General features: G+C 28.3%; 1 non-coding gene across 1 annotated transcript; it reads right to left on the reverse strand.

Annotated features, from left to right (window-relative positions):
- Positions 1 to 1,925: 1,925 nt before the first annotated feature.
- Positions 1,926 to 1,997, reverse strand: TRNAG-UCC (transfer RNA glycine (anticodon UCC)). Its single transcript has one exon. It is a non-coding gene; the product is annotated as a tRNA-Gly (tRNA).
- Positions 1,998 to 3,646: the final 1,649 nt, after the last annotated feature.

The raw sequence follows: 3,646 nt of genomic DNA on the forward strand, positions 1-3,646 counted from the left end.
CAGATACACCACTTGATCAAACCGTAAAGTGTCTAACACACGTTTAAGATACAAAAACCACCACCTAAACTTGTGATTAGATTCCAAATCTCACCATTCAAAATGCTAAATGTGAACTAGCAATGGAAAATTAATTTTAACTCAAAGTCTATTGAGAGAAAATTAACACAATTTATCAAAACATCAAAAAACTGATCTTAACCTTTCACCATTTGTTTGATACATAGGTATAAATTTTAATATAGAAGAAAATATTACATTCATCTTGGATACTTGGAAAAAAAAGATGACAAGAATTCTTATTATAAATATATAATAATCATAAAAGACTTTATAGATGATTTGATTCTCCATCAAAATCATGACCAAAGCGTGGTCTTAATTTGTGGGGCCACAATCTTTAACACATGTTCCGCCTATAGAAAGACAAGGCGCACAACCTTTGTTAAGCATGAAACAATCATCTACTGTCTTGCATCCTACAATATCAAAACGTCTTTCATCTGTCATTGTTTTCAACCACATCCCTAAACAAATAATTCGAATAACCAAATATTAGATGAAATACAAGACGTTGAAACATAATTAAATACAAAAAATATTATCTAACCAGATGAAATGATGACAATAAACATGAATAGAATCAAAGTTTGTTGAGTATTCCTCATCTTTTTTACTATGATTTTATTTGTTATGCACACTACATACATGTATGTGCTTATATATACATACAAGCATATAAATGTTGTGAAATTCTCAATTAAATACACTTAATATGGACATTATACCCATTAGTATCATCACATTCATTATAGAGATTATGTGCACATAAATAAAAATATCTTTCTTCGCTCTTGTTTTTAATTCTCTTTCCTTAATAACGATAAAAAATTAAAAATACATATTAGAAAAAATTGAGTATTTACTTAAAAAAAATCAAAATTTTCTTTTTAATGAGATATTTGTTTGCATTTACTCAAAATCTTTATGTAACCTAAAGCAATCTGCAATTATATCAATAATAAAGCACAATTCAATTTCAAAAACAAAAGAAAAAGAATATTCCTATTCCTATTCCTATTCTAGCAGGAAGATAGGATCAAGAAGGAAAAAAGGTAACGAGATAACTCGAACAAGGAAATAAATCAAGTATTTTGGATTAAAAAAAAAAAGAAAAAACCCTTCAAGATAAACAAGCAGAGTTTCTTAATGACGAAACATTTTGAAAGTTGAACACTAATCAAATATTTAGGCCCGTAAACAAGACGAACGTTCAATGAACAGTTCATGAATCATTCGATAAGAAGTTCGTTCATGTTCGCTGAACGAACATGAACAAAAAGTTTATGTTCATTTACTTAAACGAACTAACAAGACACATGTTTTGTTCGTTCATTTATGTTTGTGAACGTTCGTTTATTATGTCCGTTTACGTTCATTTACATAGCTATAGAAAATAATTAAATATTATTTTTATTTTATAAAATTATATCACCCTAGTATGTTTTATATTATGTATGTTTATGCTTGTGTTCTTTTACGTATATTCATTTATTTCGTGAACTGTTCGTTTAGATTTTAAACGAACGAACACGAAAATGTCATTGCTCGTGCTCTTGTTACGTTCGGTTCATTTACAGGCCTACAAAATATCTAGCCTACAAAATATCTCAACTTCAAATCGTCAGTAATTTCGTTCTGTCTTTAAAATGAAGATATGTTTCCAATAATAAGTTGCTGCTATATGTGGATATCAATCTATCATCATCAAGATATAAACATGATACCATAAAAGTTATGATTTTAAATGAATATATTATATATACGCATAGGGAAAACAATAAAAATAAAAATATTCAGAAGTTAATTATTAAACTTCATCATTATTCAGGTATAAAGATATGATTAAGAATATTAAAAACATCTGCGTTTGCCGGGAGTCGAACCCGGGTCTATTGCTTGGAAGGCAATTATCCTAACCGTTGGACTACAAACGCTTTGATATGAATATCTTGTGGTGCAATCTCAAACTCTCAAGCATCAAATAAATGTAATTACACTATAGATAGGTTTATTTTTTGCAATTTCAAAAGCCTTGTGTTGTATCAGCTGATTTGTCATTATTATGCCTATTAATAAATCAACTCATATATTATCTGATTTTATACCGAGAATCACTTGATTTATAATGAGACATTCAAGTCATGTTTTTGAGGTAGATGAGAGAATTGCAACTTACCTACAGGGGCACAATGGTCCGACTGATGAATCTTAATGGTCTGTAGGGCTGTCTCGTGGGTAACCTAAATAAGGCAATGGCTTAGGCCTCCAAATTTATAGGGCCTCCGTTTTAAATTTTAAATAGGAGTTATGTATTTTGAGATTTTAAAAGTTAGAGTTTTTTTAAGATTAGTAACTCATTGATGGGCCACAAGCTAAGGAGAATTGCTTCACATCCATTATCACTGGATATCATTCATATTTTATAATTCTTGTATACTCTCTAGCGATATACGCATAAAGAAAAAAAAATAAAAAGGCCTCAACATTTTATTTAGTTTTAGGCCTCCGATAACGTTAAGCCGCCCCTAATGGTTTGGTAAGATATATCTTAAGCTTCAAGAAACACAGGCACGCTCACACAGTGAAAACTTAGTGTAATTTTTATTAGAAGAGTTAGAAGAGGACACTTAATCATAGATATGAATAATATGATCAATAGACGAATAAATCAATTAAAAAATGAAAGATATTAAGGAATTACATATACATTAGAAGACGTCGATTACCATATTATCGAGACACGTCAATGTAGAATGGATAGGAGTTGAGGTTTGGATGTTGGCGGTGCGTTAGAAGTTCAAAGAATAAAACCAAGGATTCAGTGCACTTGTAATCCAACATTTTATTATATTTTATTAGAAGAGTATGATAAGATAGGATATGTTTTATTTTTGCTATAACTTATAACTGTTGTAAATGCTTTTATAATTGTTTTATATCAGTCATATCATTTAAACTTATACTATCTATTATTACTAACTTTAAATTAATATAATAATAATTTTTTGAGCGGTTTATGTTAATTATGTTTAAGGATATCTAATTTAATTTGTTGTGTTATATTGGTATAACCTAACAGGGATTTTAAATACAAAAAATAATTGGCATCTTTAAAAAATATATTTTATGAAAAAAGGAGTTTGGAATAAGGTGTTTGTATTTGAAAATTTTAAGAGTTGCCAACAAAAAAAAAAGTTTGAACCAAAGGGCTTAAACTTTAATTGATATAAGTTAAAATGATAGTTTACTTTTGAGATTGCATCGCACCATTATTCATAGAGGTTCGAATTCGAAACTAGGTTGCACAGTTTAATATTTTACTCCTTATGCGCATATATATTTATTTTAACATTACAACTTTCTACTATAATTTTAAAAACGAAGATACAATATGATACCTGCTTAGAAGATTTATGTAAATGCTTCTTGACTATTTTAATGATTTCGTTATAATTTAAAAGATGAAGATACAATATGATATCTATTTAAAAGACTTTTGTAAATGCCTTTAACTATTTTAATGATCTGGTTATAACCCACAAATGCTCTTTAATTGTTTTAATGATATATATTAATTATTATC

The sequence above is a fragment of the Bidens hawaiensis genome, unplaced genomic scaffold (assembly GCF_021521415.1).
Source record: "Bidens hawaiensis isolate Kalapana, Puna unplaced genomic scaffold, B.hawaiensis_p1.1 tig00031709_1, whole genome shotgun sequence".
Classification (NCBI taxonomy): Eukaryota; Viridiplantae; Streptophyta; class Magnoliopsida; order Asterales; family Asteraceae; genus Bidens; species Bidens hawaiensis.